Genomic DNA, 24,803 nt, shown 5'->3' with positions numbered 1-24,803 from the left:
CCAAATCTCGGTGTACTGATGACTTAAACACAGAGTACCATGCAACATAAATAAGTAAAGTGCAGAAACAGCTGTATATGTTTCCAAATACAAAAGCAATAGTCTTGTATAACATTCGTGTTATGCTATTACACTGGCCCAATGTAACCCTGGGAAATGTCAAGAATACAATTTTTTTCTGTTGCGTAAACATTGATACATTTGTACGACAACAAATACCTATATAAATATATCAGAACATAATGTTCAGTCGAAACAAAAGTGCATAAATAATACAATTGTAAAAACAAAGCTGGATTCTGTTATAGAATGAACCTAAATCACAGGAAATATTTAACCTTCTATGTACCATCTCTTTTGATTCTTATTGATACTGACTGCACACACATTTTCCACATCCTGGGATAATGGTACGTTAAAGTATATGTTTATCTTCTGTGTCTGCGTCCAGATCTTTTGCTGCTGAAAAAGTTCATTTCTATAATCTTTGGTGACAGCTGACGATCTGTTTTGAAGAGACTATATGTCGCACAACTGTTGGCAGTTTTTTTGTTTACTAGCATAGGTAAGATGATCAGGTTCTATAGATTACCGTCTGGTCATGTGTGCTCTTTTCGTGTACTGCTACATAAGAATAGCTCGTTGTTTTCTTTGATTTTTCGCTATGTTTTACTGACTTTGCCGATCTAGTTGCTTAAAGGTCTGGCTACCGTTGGTGTTAGCATGATTTTCATTGTTATAAATGTGATACCAAAGAAAAGTACCACATTTCAACCATCGATAATATTAACAGGTGAGGAAATTGTTGCAAGCTCTTCTCGAACATTTATGAGAGACAAGGACGTTACGGAAGCAGAAGAAGATGAAGACAATGACACTGAAGCAGGTGCTGCTAATAATACTGAAACTCGAGGTTTTGGAGCAATTTTTGAAACGGCTTTAGGCTTTGATGCAATTTATGAAAGAGACTCGATGGAACGTGCACCAGTGGAACTCGAAATCAGTTTACCCAAAACTACAGAGAAATGAAAAAATGAAGCGACAAATGTTTTCTTACCAGAAAACCCTCACAAAAATAGAAAGCTGCCGTAGACTGAAATTGACAGAAGGTAGTGGAAACTGAGATGTCTCAATCATTATCTTCAGAGAGAGAAGTTCGTTGCAACATTAAAACCCAGTGAAATCTGTATAACATTATAACAAACTGTCCTACATTGCAGATTAAAAGGATCTATTCTTGCCTTGGTGATCTAGCAAGGAAGAAATGACTCTCTGGAGAGTGAATCTGAAAATTATGTTTGAAGTTGATCAAATAAGTCTTGGGGTGAAAAAAGGAGACGGTACTTTGTCAACTATTTTGCTGACTTTGCCCTGCTTGGTGGCTAAAAGCAAAAACAGACGTTGGCTTGTGGCATAGTTACGATAAATAGGAAGGGTTTCCCAAGAGTCCATTCACGTCCTAAGAAAATTAAAAGAGGTAACTTTGATTATAGATGGTTATTCTCTGACATTGGAATATTTTTCTGGAAAGTCAAAACTGTGTGACAGCTTTTCAAGTACCATGTAACAGAAGTAGTTTCTATGTGCTGAAAACAGTAGCGTGGTATTAAAATCAGCAGTAAGTGATCTTCTGTGATGGACTAGAATTGTAATATTGGAGACGTGAACCATGGCATCAGACCTATATCAGTTCACGAGCTGGGAAGAAGATCCAAAAAGCAACTATGAATTGTGGGCTGTGTGGGGAAGGATTCCAGTTGTGTTCAGGAGAAATGTTTCTCAAGGGAGAGATGGGTAAGACCAATGCAAACATGTCAGTCCCAGAGCTGCAAGGCTGGTTTCATATAAAGCAACAAAACCAAGAAATTACCACTTAACGATGAAAGAGTAGGAAATAAAGATCATCGTTTGATTACTTTCACAGAAAAAATGGAAAGCTATGAGGTATGTAGTACAAAAAAAGGTTCAATGTAGACCAAACTCAAAATTTTTTGTGGAGTATTGTCAGCTACAATGAAAATAAAAATGTTTTTACTGAATTCCACTTTGTAACTGTGTAATTACTTTGCTAAACATCACTGATTTGTAACGTTAGTGCTCTCTAACCCATTTTGATTCATTACTTACGAAAAGTATTGTACTGAGAACTGATGGTTGACAAGTCACTGGAGGGCCAGACAGTACTCAAAAGTACCGCTTTTTTAAAATGATGGCAGAAATAAAATTAAAATTCCAAAAATTTTCACTGTTGTTTTGTTACTAATTGTTACTATTATTCATAACAAAACATGAAAACATGTGTGGTTTTGACGATTCAGGCAATAAAGAGTTAAATTACGGATCCTCTATGATTTAAGCTATGGGTTATAGTGATGTAAACCTCGGAACCGTTGATCTAAGGGTCGAGCACTACGTTATCTCAAACTGCTAAATGGTTACTGCTTCTTACTCACTTAACGACTATAAAAGTAATGCGAAAAGTCAGAAGCCTTTTCAGTTATGTTTGGAACTGCAGTGAAATTGTCTGTAAGCTTCAGATTAAAAACTTTTATCCATTTACAAGATTTTCTGGCTTTACTGGACAATACATGAGCGTATATAAAACAGTCACTAAAGCGGAGTTTTGTTGACCAACAAAAGTAATTTGATATTGGATTATGATATGACATAGAACAGAGCAACCATTCGTTACTTTGTATCTAGATCTCGCACACCAGGCTGTGAAATTATAAACATCAGTAGCCAAATCTTGGAATACGCATGATTTATACATCAAGTGCCATATAATGTCACAAATTTCTTTTAATGCGTGTACGATGACATATCAGTATAAGACTACAAAAATCAAATGTTATGTCATCATACATATTAGGTATGGTGAAATATATGAGTATAAAACTACAAAAACCACATGGCCAATCAGTATGAAAGGGCATAAATTACATGTGTAGGAAAACAATGTAGAACTTTGTTATATACAAACCCACACACCTCATAAAATTACCACAGTTTACGTTGTTACACTACATAGACCTGAATCATACATATAACCTAGACCTCGAGCACTAATAATTTAAATTACAAGCATACACTTACCTAAACTTCAGTATACATAGAACTTAAACATCGGATACCATACAATGTGAAATACCCGATGTTTACGTCAGCTGAATACTGAATTTGACGTTAGTTGATGTTTTTTATTTTATGAGAATCTGATCACTGTTTGTCTAGGTGAACATGGGTCAAAAATTTTTTAAGGTCGCCCTTTATATCAGGTGTTTGCCTGTTGGAATTAGCTCTTTCTGATTTCAAAATTATGGACGGCATACATAATTTAAGCTACTTATTAAGGTCAATCTGAATTTAGCATTCTTTTGAAGGAAAAATTAGAAATGCAGCTGGTTCGTTTATTCAGCTGCGAATCAGTACTACAGTTGCAGTACCTGTTGCTCAATGCCTCACAACCCGGACAAGAAATTAAAAACAAACTGCCATAAAAATTTTGCCAGATGTTAGCCATTTCATCTGCAAGAAAATATGAACTAGGAGAATATGAACTCATGGCCCACGACACACTAGGTAGGATGGCTGTGACCTCGTTATCCTTCAGATGCTATAGGAAAAGTATTTCTGGACGTGAGCGTTATGTTCAATAATAAATATATGTGTATGTCAGTTGTACACTTGTGTACTGAGGACTCAGTTCCAACAACGTCTCTATAAATACAGCCACTAAAAACCGTCCATAACAGTGGAAACACATATCTACTTTAGTTTTCAGTTAAGAAACGCTAATACTTGGACATCGTCCTTTAATCCAGAAACTTAGCAAGCCGCATTTAGTAGAATTATAATTGGCTTGAACTGTAGGATGAATTGGCTCTGTAGAATTCGTTATATTTTCGTTGGCGTTATGTGACCAGTCTGCCCCGTAACTTGTATAAAACAAGTTACAGTTAGTCAAATTAAATTATAATAAATTAATCCCCACCGGATAAAGAAATGTAAATTAGTACTAGTGACTACAGAAATTTAACTACTTAGATTTTGAGTTTCTAAGCTAGATTGCAAGCGTGGGTAAATAAGATGGCACAGCCTAAATAGGCTGAACGCCAGTGAGGATGAGAGATGCAGTGTAGGCCGTGAAAAAAATGATTCAAATGGCTCTAACTGTAAGCACTACGCTACTTAACATCTGAGGTCATCAGTCCCCTAGACTTAGAACCACTTAAACCTAACTAACCTAAGGACATCAGAGAGCTGCTGTTGGTTCACATAAATAATCTAGGAGTGGGAGTAGAGAGTAAGACTGTGATTACAGAGATCCAACCGAATTAACCAGCGCGAGCTATTTTAAAAGATAAGGTCGCATTGGCTGTAAGTCCTTTATTTACTGGCCCGACAGGTTACGCAGCATTTTAGCTGCATCGTCAGATGCATCCTGATATGCTGCCTGTGTAGTACACAATCCCATGCACATTCTTACTGTTCATGATCATATGCGGTCTGGGCTTTGGTCACCAACACTGCATATCGGGACCACCAGCAGCTCACCAGATACTGTATCACGGGAGCGTTCTATGTTATTTTATTTTTGACGTCCACTACTTAGCAAAACTTTGCTGATTTTCAACGCTGGGCCATCCCATTCCCTTGATTTTATTGCACCTGACGTCAAAGTCTGTTGCATACATTTTGGAACCTAAGGGCTAACAAGTTTGTTAGTCAACTACCGGAAATTTCGGTAACGAAGGGAGTCCAGTGTCTTCTAAGACATTATCTTTTTAGTGATATCTTACAAGAATCAGAGGTCAATGTTTTTCTTGTTGGAAACACTCTGCACATAGTTACTTATCCACTTCCACGCCTCTTCGAAACTTCTGAATGTCCGAGACATGAGGTTCTAATCAATCTGAATTGAACACAGACGTAGAAACGAATTGTTTGTGACGAGCCAATTACTGATACAGCAGCCATCACAGACACCATTTGCAGATCCTAAGTACTGTGAGGCACAGCCATAACAGCAAACCGAACTGTAGGGAGAGGTGAAGTTATTGTAATGATGTTTAGTAATTGCAATCTTTATTTCGAAGATTTATTTGCGGTTAGAAGTTCAACAGTCTTTCGACTCCGGTAGAAGATGCACAGGCATATCCTTCTGAAGTATTTTCGATATCTATGTACTAACTTGCGAAAATCACTGTGCGTCTTCTGCAGACATACACATTTGGTTGAGATACGCATTAACTTCGAAAAGTCATCCCAGATTCTTTATTGTAGTTTGCAAATTCATTTGTTTATTGATTTCCAGTTTTTATTAAATTGCTTAACTGTGAGATCTGATTACTTGCAAATAATAAACTTGGTTAGTTGTGATTTAGTTGTCAGATGCATTCCTTAATCATTGATTTGATGTATGATAATTTACTTGTATCACACATTGCAGGACCAAATAAATTTACTTAATTTAAGCATCCATTTAAAGAACTCCATTCACTCAACAGCGTACACTTACAAGAGCTCACCTACGTTTATCTGTCTCCAACAGTGCCCCCTTATGTCTATGGAACAGCAGTAGTGAATTTTAATTTATTAGTCGATCATCGCCGTCTGTAAGTGCGTCTTGATGATTTATTTTGATGCTAATTTATCCCTTATTCTGGGGACTGAACTCTGTGGTTACACGTTAAAATATTTTCCCTCCACGTTTCTTCATATTTAGATTAGTATTGCTGCAACAGTCATTCTTTTATTGGTTTCAGTCGTTGTCATATGTACATATCACACTCAAAGCTGCTGGACACACATACGCATTTGACAGTGCAAGTTAGACCTGCCTTACTGGGCGGAGAACGATATAATTCCGCTGTCTTCAACCTGCGCTTTTTGACGTCACCTGTTTACTTGGCAGCCAAGAAACAGTTATTACTTGTGTTTTTGCCGACAAGTGGAGACTGAAGGTCAACAATGACAGGATTGGCCAGCATCATGGCAAAAACATGTTGTGACGGGAAAGAATGAGCAAAAACTTTCCATTTCTTTAATAGAATAAACTTTTTGATAGACAAATAACGTTTAGAAAGAACGTCAGTGAACAGTGAGCTTTTGTATTCTATAGTAGGTATCATTTAAGAGACCCTGCAGTTATAGTCAACTGTAAAACTTCTTGCAGTGTTCAAGATTACTGGCGGCATAGGAGGGAAGAGGAAATGATGTTTCCTCAAATTTATAGCGGCCTGATAACCCTAATTTATATCTCAGCATGGTAATTGGATGAAGTATGTACTCATTCAGTGTTGTTGCTTATGAAATCCTACTGAAGATCAGAAGAAATTTGATAGTATCTGAGATAAGATAGATCTGGTTTCAGAAAAGGCTAAGTTACTTCATAGACATAAGGGGGCACTATTAGAGACAAATAAATGTAGGTGAGCTCTTGTAAGTGTACGCTGTTGAGTGGACGGGGATCTTTAAATGGATGCTTTAGTTAAGTAAACTTATTTGGTCCTGCAATGTGTGATACAAGTAAATCGTCATTCATCAAATCAATGATTGAGGAATGCATGAGATAACTAAATCACAGTTAACCCACTTTGTTATTTGTAAGTAAAACATGGATGCGGTAAAATATCGACAACTATTGACAGAAGAATAATAGTGTCCCGTAGCAGTTAGCGTAAAAGAACATGAAAATTGTGAAGACGAAATAAGTTCGTAATGTGAAAATGTGCTTATGTTTCGTAAGGGAAGCTATAGTGCGACTTTCAGCATGTCAGCAGATTAGAGAAAACGCAGATACCAGCTTAAAACTCGAATAACTGTAAGTAACGATGTTTTTACTTAAAAAATAAGGCATGAACTTCTTATAATCTGCAAATATCGTATATCACGACAAAGCTGTATCAGTCTAGATTCCAGTGAAAATACCTTAAAGTGAAAGGCAAAACAGGTGTGGGACCTGTTTTACAAGAAAAAGGCGCTTTTTCTTTACATAAAGATTTTCCTATGCATGCTGAAAATGATGGCCCCACAAACAAACTTGGGGAAGCAAGTTGAACAGGAGACCAAATGTAGGCCTGCTTCAACTAATCTACAGAACATGTTCAATAGAACAACGAGGAATGAAGTGAGGAGGAGGAGGAGGAGGAAACTTGCAATTTAACGTCCCGTCGACAAGGAGGTCATTAGAGACAGAGCATAGCTCAGATTCTAAAAGCAAATCGGAAATGCCGTTTTCAATAGAAACTCTCCAGTATTTGCGCTACGTGATTTAGGAAAACCACGGGAAACCTAAATCTGGATGATCGTATGGGGATTTGAACCTCCGTCCTCCAAAATGTGCTACTACAGGGCCATATCGCTCGGTAAACGAAGAGGAGTATAATGGAGAGGTAAAAGTATATGTGAGAATACTGACGTTCTCGGTACCTTTCGCTGACGGAACCTGCCCCGTTGAATCGTCTAATAATAGCGCCCCTTGTCGCAAATTTTCGGCAGGTCCAAAATATGTGTGACTGCTTTAGGAGCTCCTGTACGATCCCCTTGTTTCACCTGGTGACATACAGCACCCTAGCAAGAACAGAGACTCAACTTCAGAATGCAATATTTTATAAAAACCGTCTTAAATAATTCTAGAAAAGCTATGCCGAAATACTATAAGCTTCCCTTAAATTTCAGGTCATTATTTTCGACAGTAATTTTCCGTTATATTTTATACGCAGTACTGTAGACATGTAGTTCTTTTCTCATAGAATATGAATTGTTAACAGGTAATAATTTATTACTTCTTTGAATTGAGTCATTTTCCTTACTTTTCTAAAGAATTTATTGTTTTTATTACGACCCCTTATTTAATACTTCTGCCAGTTTTCCACCCCAAATAATACATATATTTTTTACTTACAGTAATATAATACGACATCCGAAACTCCGTCAGACAAAATTAGAACTTAAGTTAGATTAAGAAATTAGAAACAATTTTAAACTATTTTATTAGAAAAGTACAAAACGTGAAATTGTAATTTATAAACATCATTTGGATACAATTTAAGGAACATAATTTACCAAAACATAGTGGCCTAAGAGTACTTTTCCCCAAGAAATAGGATACAATATGAACTTTCTTTACTGCAGAAAATTAAATTTTTTTCTTATATGTCGCAACACAGAGAATTTCGTAATATTTACAGCAACTGTAATCGTCAAAACAGTGTGTGTTCCTCCAGACATATATATGCATGGCTCAAGGACACGGTAATGTACGATACACACATTCTAAGAACATAGTCATTTTAATAAAAACAGCGATCTAAAAAAATATACTCAGTTTATCTTATACATGAACCGTATCACTACACAGAATGTGGCACTGTTGTTGAAGACCCATTCATACCTGCCAATAGCAAACGGGGGGAGATATTGTTCTTGCGGTGGCGAATTATGAAGTAGCTTACAAAGAAATTGACCCAACTGGCTTGAAGTAGAAAAACCGCGAGATACAGGTGTGACGTTTTTCGTGGATGGTGGAGCACTTCGCATTTATTTTTCAGTGACATAACTAAAAATGGGCATTTACTGACTTGCCACTTTTCTTGCCACGCTGCGATATAGGAAACATGCCAAAACATTGTACTGAGATGAAATGAAATGTCGTGTGGCTAGGGCCTCCCGTCGGGTAGACCGTTCGCCTGGTGCAGGTCTTTCAAGTTGACGCCACTTCGGCGACCTGCGCGTCGATGAGGATGAAATGATGATGATTAGTACAACACAACACCCAGTCCCTGAGTGGAGAAAATCTCCGACCCAGCCGGGAATCGAACCCGGGACCTTAGGATTGACATTCCGTCACGCTGACCACTCAGCTACCGGGGCCGGACTGTACTGAGATGACATTACTGTTTGTCTTGTAGTCTCAACAAAATTCTATGAATTAAAACACTGATTATACATTAATAAATATCGAAGAAGTTCAGTAGAGAGCAATTTCATCAGTAATGGAGATGCGATAAGGGCAAGAGATGGAGAACGTTATCCACTTTTTCTTATATATGTAACATGGCTGTCTGAAACGATGACGAATGACACATAGGGGATAAAGTTACGAATAATGTATGAATAAATGTAATTGGTTTTGGCGGCAATTAAGTAGTCTCAGAAGGATATGAATTTCACGTGGGTAATTCAAGACTTTGAGACAGAGCAGAATGGGCCTGAAGGAACGAATTGAAGATATGAACCATGAACAGAAACTTCCACTAACGGTGACAAAGCGTAGCACAAATATGGTGACGAACGCCCACCGATTTACTACCCGTGCAAAACTTACCGCTGTTTTCAGCAGTGAATATTTTCTCAGTCGGTAAGGAATCATTAATAACGATGCAAATTCAAGACCTTGACAGTTATCTTTAATGCAGAGGTAATAAAAAAAATTGAACTCTGCGTGTGGCTAAAACACTTTATTTTTTATTTAAAAAGTAAGGTAATGTAATGAAACTGACATAACTGCAGCTAATACCAAATGTGTCTGCCGCCAGTAATACAGCACGCCAGAGACCTGCCTATCCCGTTTACGTAGGTCAGTAACGCTGTTACAGGCAACTGATCTAACACGGCGAATTTCTTTTTTAGGGAAATTTGAGCAATGGTCTTTATGGAACCCACAAGAAGCCTACAGAATAAGAACACAAGTAGCACATGAAATTAGCTTTATTCCTAGCAGAAAGTAGCGAAAAATGCATCTAATCCTTCAGTAGATCTCTCCTTTAGCTCTATGTAATCCTTGTATTCTTTGAGAGTGGTTTGATAAAAAAAATACAGATATTATCAATGTCTGTACATTTTTATAGATAACTGATTTCAATCCGTGGAATGGAATATCTTCAGTTATTAAGGGATAATGAAAGGTGGCTACACTGAGCCACAGTGCCAGAGATTGCGCCAAAGAGTATTATTCAACCGCCTCCACTGGCAGTTCTTGTCGAGAAGTCGTGCTGGAGAGTGCTTATTGAGAAGTAGCAGTAGGCAGTGCTTGTTGAGATGTAGCAGTGGTGAGTCGTTGTTGAGAAGTTCCCATGGAGAGTGCTTGTTCAGATATTGTCATATTGTTTTGATGGGCTAGACACCAGATGTTGTTGGATTGGGGATGCTGTAATGATCAGTGTGTGCTATTCGTCAATATATATGAAGGTAAAAAAATTCCTTTTTTTGTATTATTTCAATGTCTTAAACAATAATGCCTCTTGGTCACAGGTTCACTCAACAAAGCATCTGGCTCGTGTTCTTGTATTAGACTGTATTTCTGGTTTCTATGTGCAATTATAGTATTTGTTTATTTTTTTTAATTACTTCAGAATAAATGGTATTTAATATATCTTGTCTTATTGAGGAAGAACCGTGCCAGATGTGTACGTTGAATCACACTTCCACACACAGAACAGTTACACTTGTGCTTTGTTGTTTCGTAGGTTTTATAGTTGCTGGGGACTTAATTAATTAATTGTGTTAACGGAAATTTCCCTTCATTCTTTGTCGTTATTCTATGCAGTCAGATTGTGGAGTAATACTAGTCAGGGCCAACCGGTTACGAGACTGCGTAACCGGACAGACAGCGACAAAAATTAAAAAGTATTTGCATTCTTTAAAATTTAATTAAGCCCCCATGCACGTGGCGACCGCTGCTTCGGATCGTCCCTTGGAATCTTCTGATAGTAAAAATAGCAGACAGTAGTATTGTTGTAGTAATTTGTAGTTTAGTAATTGTAGTCTATATTGCATGTGTAGATTTGGTAATTGTCATTCTTCTAATGGTATTTTTTGCAGAATTTAATTTTTGTTGTCTTGTATACGGGTTTGACAATTTTGTGCAATTATGAAGATTTCAATTGTTCGTTAATCGTGTTTGAGGGAAGCATTTCGTCTGAATGATATTGTTGGTGATAAAGTGTCATTGTGTGTGATTTTCATATAGTGACGAGTTTTGTATTTTTTGTAAATGATTACGCGATCGATGAAAAAGGCAAAAATGATGGATAGTCAGAATAACGAAATTGTTGACATGGCGAACTCGCCAACACAGGAGAACAGGATGATGAATAATGAAGTGGAAAACAATTTAATAAGCAGGGAAAATAGTCCAGAACCAGTTCAAAACTTTTCACTATTAAAGAATTTTCAGAATACGATATTAATGACAGAAGATTCTGGAATAGTATCTAACACTGATAGCTTTATGGCTATGTCGAAGGAAGTTAGTTTTACGGGAAATGTTAGGGGCGAAAAGAATTTCGAACAAGTTAACATGGAGCAGTTGATGAGTGCAATATTAAATTTGGGATCTCGGTTAGACTCACATATAGGAACAATTAAAACTGATATGGGAACAATGGAAACACAGTTAAGATCTGAATTAAAACCAGTGGGATCACAGCTACGATCTGAATTAGAAACTGACATGGGAACAATGGAAACACGGTTAGACTCACGAATAGAGACATGTTTCAAAAAATATGAAAGATGAATTAAAGAAAGAAATTAGAGAAGAAGTACAACCGATTTTGAGCTTTTTCACTGATGTCACATTTTTTTTATTATGTGCCTGCTGTGCGTATTTATTTAAATTATATTTGTCACCTGATTAGTCGTGCTCATATGGTAATGTATGTAAGTTATACTTTGTGATTTATCTGCTTCCGCCTTCATGTTTACGTATTAAGACTACATGTGAACATTTATTTGCTTATGCTGATATGATGCTAATGACCTGTTTATTATGTAAGATAACATATTTGCTACTTTACTTATGAATTGCATATTTACACATTTTTGTTTGTTGTCATAACTACTCTTTAATTTGGTATACAGAAATGCTGATATACTGTGTATGAACATAGAGTTTAGGTTACACTATGGTATTAATTATAGATTGTTCGCTTGGGAGAGCCTCGTTGTAGGGATTGTGCTGCATCCACTTGTTGACATTCTGTTCTCTACTGGTATATTTACTCGCTATTGCATGTTTTGCTTACGCTCAGTGCCTTATATTTTAAGATAAGAATGAACTGCTATAATTCTACAAACGACGTTGGTACAAGAAACTTCATTGAAGTCACATGAGCTGGAGGTTTTATGGAATCTGTATAAATTTACGCCAATAGGAAGAAAGCTAACGATATGACATACCAACACTAGGTTTAGACCATTGACAGTTATTACACTGCATTCTTCATGAGCAATTGAAATAGCAAGTGACACTTGACGCAAGAAATACTTCATGTTTGCTTCTGTTTTGCCATGATTCTTGAAGTGGTGTACACGCTGTGAAATATTACGATCATTAACACTCTGTACTCGTACTTACTTACTGAAAGTTATTCAAACTGAAGGCTGTTAGAGGTCATGTATGCATTTCTTTTATTTAATGATGGACAAGGTAATCAAAATGTATTTTATAATTCATAACGAGTAGAAGATTTGGCTCATGTGGACTACACAGAGGTTGTGTAAGGACATTGTGCCTTCGGATTGCATGGGATGATAAATTGAAGTTCGCCCTAGGATTTTGTCTGTACTTGTCGAGGAGACTGACTAGAAGAAAGATTTGTTATGGAAGTGAAATGATATTGGTGATAAGGTTAATATGTATTGACGTATTGAAGAGGTATTATTGAGGTATTGAGATTGTGTGAAGTTGATGATTATTGGAGTTTTGGTGGACAAGAGGTAAGGTAAATGATATTGATGATAAGGTTTATATGTATCGACGTAAGAGGTATTATTGAAGTATTAAGATTATGTGATGATAATGATTATTGGAGTTTTGGTGGATAAGAGGTAAAGTAAGTGAGGAGCATATTTTTTTGTTGGTTTATATGGAACAAGGAGGATGAAGTTGGCAGACTAGAACACTCACGTAGAAGGAAGATAGTCTACGCACACACTTTCTTAAATCACTAAGCAGTATATACTTTTTTTTCTTGGAGAGAGGAAGTATTTGCATATCTTGGCACACTGACAGTTGTTCAGCAACCGTACATTTTGATTTGGCTTGGCAAACATTGGTCTTGACATGATGACTACGACGTTGACTAACTATTATTGACTGTTATACATTGCTGTCACTACTACTTGATACACAAATTGAACATAAAATTTTGGATAGAATTGCATTTACACAGTTAACACTATTCAATTACACAGTAGTACTTAATGTGGATGAAAGATGAGTGAGTGTGTTTTGGGTGTTTCCCCTTCCTAATCCCAAATAATTGGTACCAACCTATCTCCTAAATATTATTTTACTTGTTTGTTGTGGCTTGCACTGACACCCATAAATATTATAGGTTTACTGATATTTGTGTATTTGTAATATTTAATATGACAATTATCTGATATCATTTGTGAGTTTACTATTATTTGTATGTTTAGTGTAAGAGCATTGATAATAATTTTGTAAAAGCAACTGTGTGTGCCCTCAAACTGTTGTTCGTGCTTGCACCTATTCAACATTGCTGGGTACCACTTGGAAATGTTTAATTTCTGCTGATAAACTCTGATGAACTGTCTAATTAGTGATAGTGAATATTATGGACTGTTACGTGCACCTGTTCAACATTACTGGGTGCCACTGATGGACTGCTTCTACTGAAATGATGTCACTTGTTGGTGTCTGCACCTGTTCAACATTGGTGGGTACCACTGATGGACTGCTTCTACTGAAATGATGTCACTTGTTGCTGTCTGCACCTGCTCAACATTGCTGGGTGCCACTGTTGGAACTGCTCAACCAGTGATGAGATGTCACTTGTTGCTGTCTGCACCTGTCAACATTACTGGGTGTCACTAATGGAACTGCTTCTACTGAAATGATGTCACTTGTTGGTGTCTGCAACTGTTCATCATTACTGGGTGCCACTGATGGAACTGCTTCTACTGAAATAATGTCACTTGTTGGTGTCTGCACCTGTTCAACATTACTGGGTGCCACTGTTGAAACTGCTTCTACTAAAATGATGTTATTTCTTGCTTTCTGCACCTGTTTAACATTGCTGGGTGCCACTGATGGAACTGTTTCTACTGAAATAATGTCACTCGTTGGTGTCTGCACCTGTTGACCATTGCTGGGTGCTACTGCTGGAACTGTCAACTACTTGTTTATTGAACTATGGAAAGCATTTTATGTGAATATTTGTATAAACTGATTTTTTTGTGTATTTACTGTTTGTGAAATGTTATGAGACTCTTACCTACACCTATTTGACATTGATGGTGCCATTGATTGAATGGTACTTATGTAAACTATTATGTAAAATCACATGTATGAAAGCATTTGTATTCCTTACTGTATTTTATATATTAGGTTATGGAATGGTCAGTGCAAAGCCTAAATTTATTTAGTGAAGTGATATTTACTTATTAATATTATCTTTTATTTTTGTCTTTTTTTTTTTGGACGAATTTGGTGGTATTTTCACCACCAATGCTGGCAAAAATACCATCAAATTCTGGCCCGTGGAGGAGGGGCATATGAAAGGTGGCTACACTGAGCCACAGTGCCAGAGATTGCGCCAAAGAGTATTACTCAGCCGCCTCCACTGGCAGTTCTTGTCGAGAAGTCGTGGTGGAGAGTGCTTATTGAGAAGTAGCAGTAGGCAGTGCTCGTTGAGATGTAGCAGTGGTGAGTCGCTGTTGAGAAGTTCCCATGGAGAGTGCTTGTTCAGATATTGTCATATTGTTTTGATGGGCTAGACACCAGATATTGTTGGATTGGGGATGCTGTAAGATCAGAGTGTGCTTTTCGTCAATATATATGAAGGTAAAAAATTCCTTTTTTTTGTATTATTTCAATGTCTTAAACAATAATGCCTCTTGGTCACAGGTTCAGTCAACAAAGCATCTGGCTCGTGTTCTTGTATTAGACTGTGTTTCTGGTTTCTATGTGCAATTATAGCATTTGTTTATTTTTTAATTACTTCAGAATAAATGGTATTTAAAATATCTTGTCTTATTGAGGAAGACCGTGCCAGATGTGTACGTTGAATCACACTTCCACACACAGAACAGTTACACTTGTGCTTTGTTGTTTCGTAGGTTTTATAGTTGCTGGGGACTTAATTAATTAATTGTGTTAACGGAAATTTCCTTTCATTCTTTTTTGTTATTGTACGCAGTCAGATTGCGGAGCAATACTAGTCAGGGCCAACCGGTTACGAGACTGCGTAACCGGACAGACAGCGACGAAAATTAAAAAGTATTTGCATTCTTTAAAATGTAATTAAGCCCCCATGCAATAAGTATGGAAAGTAAGTGAAACTCCATACAGAAATAAAACATAATTAACAGTGCAACAGAAACCACAGAAGAAACGTGAGTTATACGAATACCAAATGCCGTGTAAAAGCAATTTTTAGACGTGACAAAAAGGAGCAGCAGAAAATGGTACAATGACAGAAGGATTTGTTATGAGTAGTGTGCACGGAAAAAAGAATACTCATGTGGATAGTTACATGATAGGATTACTCTCACCAGAATCGACAGCAACACAATGGCAATAACAGAATTTCAGGTATAAATTTTGGCATAGAAAGGGAAAAATGGGGAGGGAGGGAGCGGGAGCATGGGAGAGAGAGAGAGAGAGAGAGAATGAGGGGACTAAAAGCGTAACTCAGTATGTAAAGAATGATGGAAATCTAATAATCGTGCAATCGTGAGAGACTGGAAGACAATAGCAGAGAAAGAAATGAAAGTGGTTGCGAAAGAGTAGAGGGTAGTTAGTGGGAATAAGATAGGTGAATGTTTCCCGGGAGTTACGCTATACATTTCGCCAGTAATACAAAATACACTGTTCAGGAATCACAAGAGGAGAAGATGTACGCTGAAAAGGCCTGGAATCACGGGAAGATATAACTTGATCTTTTGTATTCAGGCAGACAGTCCAGTCCAGCTATTGCATTGAAATGCGTACCTGGAAATATATTTAGACCACAGTTTTTTATGAGAATTGCCCGGAAGAACAAAGTGTAATGAAGTGACATAATAAGATATTGAAGAATGACTAGGTGGGTTTGAAATTTTCTGTGGCCGTTGATACTACGACTATGAACACCGTAATAGACAGTTCTGCTGAAGAACAAAATCTCTAAGAAGCGTAATGGCAGAAAATGTACAAAGATATATAGGTACAAGGAAGGGAGTTGCGAAGGAACCTCAGGTAACAGGAACTATTTGAAACGATCCGTGAAAGAAGTAAATACAAAATGTTCAGAATGAGAAAGGATTGCAGCATTGTAAGTCACTTAGCAATGAAACTGATTGCCTGGAAAGTCAAAACACTTTTCGGTGATATTAAAAGTAAAGAAGTCAACGTTAAGAGTGCAAACGCAGAAGACAGAGAGAATCTAGATCTACGTCTATTGATTACTCCGCAATTCACATTGGAGTGCCTGGCAGAGGCTTTATTGAACCACCTTCAGACTATCTCCGTACAGTTCTACTCTCTAACAGCACATGGCAAAATAAACTCTTGAATATTTCTGTACGAGCTCTGATTCCTCTTACTTTATTACTATCATTATTTATCCCTATGTGAGTTTGCGACGGTAAAACATTTTCACATTCGAAGGAGAAAGTTGGTGGTTGAAATTTCGTGAAAAGATCTCGGCCGCAATGAAAAATGCCTTTGTTTTAATAACTGGCACCCCAAATGGCGTATCACATGCGTGACAGTCTCCTCGCTGTTTCCCGATCACATAAAACGAGGGCCGTTCTTTGAACTTTCCTTGTGCCCTCCGTCAGTCTTATCCGTTAAGGATCCCATACCGAACAGGAGCACTCCAGCACAAGACGGACTAGAGTAATGTAGGCAGTCTCTTTAGTAGATCTGTTGCATCTTCTAAATGTTCTGCCATTAAAATACCGTCTATGATTTGCCTTCCCTACTACATAATCAGAGTGATCCTTACAATTTAAGTTATCCGTAGTTGTAATTCGTAGGTATCTGGTTGAACTGACAGCTTTTAATTTGTATGATTTACGATGTAACCGAATTTGGTACAGAATTCCTGTCACGCTCATGTGGATATCATGTCCAAGTCATTTTATAGTTGATCTTCTGATGACTTTACTGGATGGTAAATGAAACAGTTTATGTATATGAGGAACAGTAGAGGACCTACCTACAACACTTCCTTTTGGAACATAGGGTCTCATTTCTTTTTTAACCGACGATTTTCAGTCGATTACTACGTACAGTGAACTCCCTGAGAGGAAATCAGGAAGCTGGAATTTGCCGACAGAGTACACTGTGTGGCTTTAAGAGGAGCAGAAACTGTATGCTAACGTGATACAAGAAGAAACGGTTGTACGTTTGGAAGACATAGGGGATGCAGAATTAAAGTCAGAGCCTGAGAAGCCTTGGAAGACTTAAGAACAAACAAGATTGACGGGATGGCGGGATGGACAAAATTTTTTCGAAATTTCTGAGCTTATTGCAGGAAGTGGCAATCAAACGATTTTTTAAAAGGTAGTATACAGAAATCTGCGAAATTGCAGACATACCATCAGACTTTCAGAAATACGTCATCCACATGTTCCTGAAGACAGCAAGGACAGATATATGCGAGACGTAACAAACTGCCAGTGTAACAGATCACATATCCAAGTTTCTGACAAGAATAACATTCAGAAGAAATAAAAACGAAATTAAAGATCTGCTCGTTGAGGATCAGTTTTTCTATAGGAAAGGTAAAGCATCAGAGAGATTGTTCTTAACAATAGAGGCAAACTTACGAAAAATACAGAGAACCGTATAGTAATGGTCGATCTAGAAAAAGTGTTCGGTAGCGCGATATGGCGAAAAATATCTGAAATCCTTAGGAAAGTAAGTATAAGTTATTGAAGACGAGTGATGTACGAGGTGCATTCAAGTTCTAAGGCCTCCGATTTTTTTCTCTGGACTGCAAAGAGATAGAAACTAGCGCATTGTTTTAAAATGAGGCCGCGTTCATTGTCAATACATCCCAGAGATGGCAGCACCGTACGGCAGATGGAATTTTACCACCAGCGGCGAGAATGAGAACTGTTTTAAACACTTAAAATGGCGACGTTTTCCTTACTTGAACAGCGTGCAATCATTCGTTTTCTGAATTTGCGTGGTGTGAAACCAATTCAAATTCATCGACAGTTGAAGGAGACATGTGGTGATGGAGTTACGGATGTGTCGAAAGTGCGTTCGTGGGTGCGACAGTTAAATGAAGGCAGAACATCGTGTGACAACAAAACGAAACAACCTCGGGCTCGCACAAGCCGGTCTGACGACATGATCGAGAAAGTGGAGAGAATTGTTTTGGGGGATCGTCGAATGACTGTTGAACAGATCGCCTCCAGAGTTGGCATTTCTGTGGGTTCTGTGCCCACAATCCTGCATGACGACCTGAAAATGCGAAAAGTGTCATCCAGGTGGGTGCCACGAATGCTGATGGTCGACCACATGGCTGCCCGTGTGGCATGTTGCCAAGCAATGTTGACGCGCAACGACAGCATGAATGGGACTTTCTTTTCGTCGGTTGTGACAATGGATGAAACGTGGATGCCATTTTTCAATCCAGAAACAAAGCGCCAGTCAGCTCAATGGAAGCACACAGATTAACCGCCACCAAAAAAATTTCGGGTAACCGCCAGTGCTGAAAAAATGATGCTGTCCATGTTCTGGGACAGCGAGGGAGTAATCCTTACCCATTGCGTTCGAAAGGGCACTACGGTAACAGGTGCATCCTACGAAAATGTTTTGAAGAACAAATTCCTTCCTGCCCTGCAACAAAAACGTCCGGGAAGGGCTGCGCGTGTGCTGTTTCACCAAGTCAACGCACCCGCACATCGAGCTAACATTACGCAACAGTTTCTTCGTGATAACAACTTTGAAGTGATTCCTCATGCTCCCTACTCACCTGACCTGGCTCCTAGTGACTTTTGGCTTTTTCCAACAATGAAACACACTCTCCATGGCCGCACATTCACCAGCCGTGCTGCTATTGCTTCAGCGATTTTCCAGTGGTCAAAACAGACTCTTAAAGAAGCCTTCGCCGCTGCCATGGTATTATGGCGGCAGCGTTGTGCAAAATGTGTACGTCTGCAGGGCGACTACGTCGAGAAGTAACGCCAGTTTCATCGATTTCGGGTGAGTAGTTAATAAGAAAAAAAATCGGAGGCCTTAGAACTTGAATGCACCTCGTACAATACGTACAAGAAGCAAAAAGGCACAACAAGAATTGGAAAGAAAAGCGCTCAGATTAGAATGGGCGTATGGCAGAGACTTTGTCGAGCTGACGGTAAGACTGAAGTGGCGTTTGGCAGAACACGTTGCTAAGAACTTCAAATTGACCAAAACACTGATGCAGTGGCGTTCAGGAGAATCAAAGAGAAGCGTCGGCCTTCTCCTGGCGAGATGGAGAGACGAAATCCAACGATACGCGGAAAAAAGCTGGACCCAGACCGCTCCAAAATGACCGAAGTGGAAATCTTTGAAAGAGATCTCTGTTCGAGTGTGGATATCTAGAGACCGAAAAAGAAAAATTAGAGGAAGGGAGGGGTGTCGTCTGTCCTATTGTTCATCCTGTTTATCGAAAAGAAAGGACTGAAATTAAAGGAGCTTAATGATAAGATTCGCTTGTGATATTGCTATTCTCAGTGATAATTAGCAACAATGACAAGATCTGTTGCATGAAATGAATAAACACATAACGTCGGCGGAGAATAAACACACAGTGTCAAGACGATAGCGGACCACGTAGATGTATCACTTATCTCATGCATCTGCTATGGGTTTTTGCCACAGTTATTGAAGTTTTGTTTCTGTTTAGTGTTTATATTATTTTCTATTTTTATCCGTTCTCATCTGAAAATGATCCATATCCGAGATTGAAATCAAGCGACATGGTGCAGGGGTAAGGAACTGGAAACATGGAGGCGGCGAGGAAGAAACTAAGGGTGAATTTCTGGTCCAGAAACCCTGATTTAGGTACCCTATAACTGTGACATAAGTTGGATCCTTTGACAACACCAAGGTTGATTTCATAAAATCAAATACGGTGAACAGGCACAACAGAAGATCATATTTATGAGACTGAGAATCCCTCTTCACTTATAAATGATATTTTATGAGCACGACTCGGACAGTATTGCTTCATCATCGGGTGCTGCAAAGACCATATGTTTTATGTAGCACCCGGCGATGGAGCAACTGACTCCGAACTAGTAACGCCACTAAAATATTACAACGAAGCAAATTTGTACCTATGTTTTTATTTCCATATTCTGTGATGGTCCTTTTAGAGGTGTCCATTCCTCTTCAACTGTATTTCCTACTGTGCTATACTTTATTGTTGTATGTATAGCCTTAAAGAACTTCAACCGTACCTCGTCATTCCTTAGTACTTCCGTATCCCACTTCTTTGCGTATTCGTTCTTCCTGACTAACGTCTTAAACTTCAGCCTACTCTTCATCACTACTGTATTGGAATCTGAGTCTATATCTGCTCCTCGGTAAGCCTTACATTCCAGTATCTGATCTCGGAGTCTCTGTCTGACGATGATGTAATCTAACCGAAAGCGGCCTTTTCCAAGTACACTTCCTCGTTCTGTGATTCTTGAATAAAGTCTTTGCTATTACTAGCCAAAATTCATTTCTGAACTCAATTAGTCTATTTCCTCTCTCATTCCTTGTTCCAAGCCCATATTCTCCTGTAAAGTTTTATTCTGCTCCTTCCCCTACAACTGCAATCCAGTTCACCATGACAATTACATTTTCATTTCTCTTTACGTTATGTATTTCCCTTTCAATGTCCTCATATATTTTCTCTTTCTCTTAATCCTCAGCCTGTGACGTCAGCATGTATACCTGAACTATTGTGGTCGGTGTTGGTTTACTGTCGATTCTGGTTAGAACAACCCTATCACCGGATTGTTCACAGTCATTCACTCTCTTCCCTACCTTCCTATCCGTAACGAATCCTGCTCTTATTATACCATTTTCTGCTGCTGTTAATATTACCCTTTACTCATCCGACCAGAAATCCTTGTCTTCTTTCCATTTTAGTACACAGACCTCTACTATATATAGAATGAGCCTTTGCATTTCCCTTTGCAGATTTACTAGCTTCCCTGCCACGTTCAAGCTTCTGACATTACACGCCCCGGCTCGCAGAACGTTATTCTTTCATTGATTATTCAGTCTTATTCTCATGGTCACCTACCCCTTAGCAATCGCCCTCCGGAGATCCGAATGGGGGACTATTCAGGAATATTTTGCCAATGGAGAGACCATCATGACATTTTTTCAATTACAGGCCACATGTCGTAAGGATTCACATTATGTGTCTTTAATGCAGTGGTTTCCATTGGATTTTATGTACCTGAAAAGTGAAGGGTTCGTTGAAGGTCTTGGAGATGAACAGACCAGTGCTTTGCAGGCTGCACTCATTTGCTAATGGTAAGAATACAAAATCTAGTAAGAGGAATGCAAAGAATGCTGCAGACCTCTAAACAAAGCATACTACAAATTATCACTCTGAACTTTGCGTGCATGTCAAACATTTTCCTAGCTATAAGATTCTATTTTAGTGTAAACTGCCTGATTCGTAAATCGCTACTTCTATGGATAGGACTAGGTGCACAACAACATCTAAGCAACTCCATCCGAACAGGTTTTGGGAGGCACCAACGGTACCAACAATGTGCCATGTTATTCTTAGTTGCTAGGTTCCAATCGATATGGATATGCAGGGGCATGTGGTCAACTTATCACTCTCCTGGGTATTGTCAGCTTTCGTTACAAGAACAGCAGCATCTTATCTGCATATCTACATGCATTGAGACCATGCTTTTTTAAGGCAACCAGATGTGAATGGAGCTTTAAAAAGCAATTTCTTTTTTCGTGTGTCTCTGACATATTCGAACAGTACTCCAAGATATAGTTATTTGTGCTTATTATGGCTGGTAAAAAACACAACCTTCTCACCAGTTTTCTTTGCTAGTATTAAAAATAAGATCTAGTAAGAGATATGCAAAGAGCAGCACTTTGCCTCTAGAGATTTGACTGTCTTTATAGCAAAGATACAGATACCTAAAGCAGTCGACAGGTATATATATGTAAATGATATATGTAAATGCACTAAAACTGCATCATACCACACTAATGTCAATATGCATTCGCAAAAATACACGCAGTTATCCATAATGTCGATCTAATCTATAATTATTTATCAGTTGTCTAACACGTTACGGATTTTTGGTGTGTTGTTATATGTAAAAAAACATGTTTTTGTTCATCTGCCTGGCATACTAACCAAATTAGATTAATGGATGTGGGATGGAATTCTCATGGCCAAATATGCCATTTTTCCTTTTGGACGGAGGTAGTGGTAAACTTGTCCAGTCTTTTACATATAAATATGTCTGAACAACAATCAGACTGTAATGCTATACGATTCTGCTCACATGTTGCATATTCCCCGTAGTTTATATTTAATGTGGTGCAGCACCATCGTAACGTGTAGTATAAATTACTATTCTGCTCTTTCCATGCGTATCAGAGGCTTTACAATTTGAATAATGCAATTAGTTCTCATATAAATGTTGTGACATACAAAGATTATGTGTTTTGAGTATTGTTAAACTGGAACGAGAATGTACTGTGTCAAGACACAGTCTGGCACTGCTTGCTATCTGACACTCATCTCCAAGGCTAGTGACATCTCTGTGTGCATTTGGTGTGGCTTGCGAGGGGAGAGGCAGGCAGAAGATGTAGCAGCTTGCGAAAGGGCTTCAGATGACGTGATATCCTAGTGCTGCACGATAACTATGTTAATGTACATGTATGCATTAAAATATGGTGCTGGCGTTTATAAGGGTGCACATTACTGAAGTATTCTGACGTTTCTTCTTTACTCATGTGGCGGACAGTCTATGGTCGGTAGCTCAGCTGGCAGTTTCGTCAAGTGAGGTGATCATGGCATCGACAACACACGTTGTACGTGTTTGGTGGAAATTTAATGTGACAGGACGAATCATAGCGTACATACATTGAACTTGTTTTTTTTTTTTTGCTGTAGGTATCGCTTTACTGTGCAGGTATGTAAAAGGTGGGTGGTGGTCGTGTTTACAAACAATGCATTGACACTTAAGTGGGGACTAAAAGTTTACCTTTCTTTATAGTGGAGGCATTATAGTAGGCAGATACACACACACTCACGCAGCAACATAAAGTGCTCAATTTTTCTGGCTGGTACATCTGCATTTTGGTATGTGCTAAAGATTCTCTAACAGTTTCCAGATTTGATGCCACTTGACTTAAACTTTGAGGATTGTGGTATAGTGTCATTATTTTATACTTTCAAATTATCTTACCACAGTATATGTATACTGTATGTGCAGTATACGTGTGTGGCGCAATTTTGGTGCGTACACCAGCATAAGATGTTATGTCATGTAAAAGCTACCAGTACAAAATGTAATGCTGCGAATGGAAAAGGCTATTAGCAAAAATCTAAAGTTCCTCACTAGTGAAGTGCCAATTTTCACACAATTTTCTAATAAATGTTCAGATGGACAAGGTGCCTTTAAAACTCTACAAAATTTCTTCATTGTTAATCTTCAAATTTTTACACACTACTCTAATAAATGTTCCTACAGATATAAGCTACATATTTTTAAAATATATGTGGTATAAAAGTGTATATACTGTAATTTTGACAAAAATATCAAGAGGTTCATGAGTGAATTATCTATAACATCGTACAAAATTTGTACACACATAGCAATGTGCTGTGTTTTTACAGAAATCAGAAATATGTATTTATGTCTTACTAGTAATAATTAGAATACTTCCATGAAATATGAATCTTCTGAAAATTTGTAATCTTGTCCCTCCTCAGGGTGTAACCTTGCAAAATATTATCATTAGAGCTAAAATACTCACAGGTCCATCTCCTGGAATGGTCTCTCTTATTCACCACATGATGCCAACCGATTTACTCATTCACTTTAAGCGACTTCAGTTCTTAACCTTGGGTTCCTTTCCAGCACCAATAAACAAGGCTCAAAGTCCGACAGAAGGGGGGGGGGCAATAGGAGAGGGAAGAAATTAGAGAGGGAGAGGGAGGAGATGGACACAGAGGGCCAGAGGAGGAAAACGACTGGGAAAGGGAGGAGCAGGTGATGCACAGGTTGAGAAGGACATGGACAGAGAAATGGGGTGGTGCAGATTAGGATATACATTCACATACAGATTTAGCTATTGCAGGGCATTGTCCAGTTGCTTGCAATTAAGACAGCATTGGATTGCGGACTCCTGACCACAGACAAATGCTGTGCGGTGTACTACGATGTAGCCAAAGAGGTATACTAAAGAGACTACTTATACTATGCTTGTTCGTCCTCTAATTGAGTATTGGTGTGCTGTATGGCATCCTTACCAGATAAGAATGACGGAGGACATAGAAAAGTTCAAAGAAGGGCAGCTCGTTTTTATCATCGTGAAATTGGGGAGAGAGTGTCAAGGATGTGATAAGCGATTTGGAGTGGGAATCATGAAAACAATGGCATGTTTCGATGCGGCGACATCTTTTCACGAGATTTCAGTCACCAACTTTCTCCTCTGAATATGAAAATGTTTCATTATCGGCACCCTACGTGAGGAGAAATGACTATCATAATAAAATAAGAGAAATCAGAGCTCGTCGTACAGAATGATTTAAATTTTTACTTTTAACACGTGCTGCTAGAGAGCGGAAAGGTAGCGAAATAGT

The sequence above is a fragment of the Schistocerca americana genome, chromosome 3 (assembly GCF_021461395.2).
Source record: "Schistocerca americana isolate TAMUIC-IGC-003095 chromosome 3, iqSchAmer2.1, whole genome shotgun sequence".
In the NCBI taxonomy this organism is placed as follows: domain Eukaryota; kingdom Metazoa; phylum Arthropoda; class Insecta; order Orthoptera; family Acrididae; genus Schistocerca; species Schistocerca americana.
This window is presented reverse-complemented; position numbering follows the sequence as displayed.